Below are 1013 nucleotides of genomic sequence, written 5' to 3' on the forward strand. Positions count from 1 at the left end.
GGGATGTAGGGGAGTGGAGGACTAGGGATGTAGAGGGGACTGGGGATGCAGAGGAGTGGAGGACTGAGGATGCAGAGTGGTGGAGGACTGGGGATGCAGGGGAGTGGAGGACTGGGGATGTAGAGGGGACTGGGGATGCAGAGGAGTGGAGGACTGAGGATGCAGAGGGGACTGGGGATGCAGAGGAGTGGAGGACTGAGGATGCAGAGGGGACTGGGGATGCAGAGGAGTGGAGGACTGAGGATGCAGGGGAGTGGAGGACTGAGGATGGATGCAGGGGAGTGGAGGACTGAGGATGGATGCAGGGGAGTGAAGGACTGGGGATGCAGAGGAGTGGAGGACTAGGGATGCAGGGGAGGGGAGGACTGGGGATGCAGGGGAGGGGAGGACTGGGGATGCAGGGGAGGGGAGGACTGGGGATGCAGGGGAGGGGAGGACTGGGGATGCAGGGGAGGGGAGGACTGGGGATGCAGGGGAGTGGAGGACTGGGGATGCAGGGGAGTGGAGGACTGGGGATGCAGGGGAGTGGAGGACTGGGGATGCAGGGGAGTGGAGGACTGGGGATGCAGGGGAGTGGAGGACTAGGGATGCAGGGGAGTGGAGGACTGGGGATGCAGGGGAGTGGAGGACTAGGGATGCAGGGGAGTGGAGGACTGGGGATGCAGGGGAGTGGAGGACTGGGGATGCAGGGGAGTGGAGGACTGGGGATGCAGGGGAGTGAAGTTGGTAGTGAACTCCGGGAAGTTCAAGGGAACTAGGCAGCCGACTGTTTGTACACAGCTTAAGGCCGGCAATTGGGCCGATGGTCGGGGTGATTTCCCTTGACCATGCCAGATTGCCGGTACACTCCAGGAAGATTTAATGAACAACGGAACAATCACTGTGCTATCCCTCATTAATATGCATAGTGGCTCATGTGATCTCATCCGGCTGACCATGGGAGCGTGCATTTGTGCATACACACTGACTAGACAATTTGTCATTCCAATACAGCAAATCGTCCTGATAGCGTT

This window comes from Pseudophryne corroboree, chromosome 10, assembly GCF_028390025.1.
Source record: "Pseudophryne corroboree isolate aPseCor3 chromosome 10, aPseCor3.hap2, whole genome shotgun sequence".
Taxonomy (NCBI): domain Eukaryota; kingdom Metazoa; phylum Chordata; class Amphibia; order Anura; family Myobatrachidae; genus Pseudophryne; species Pseudophryne corroboree.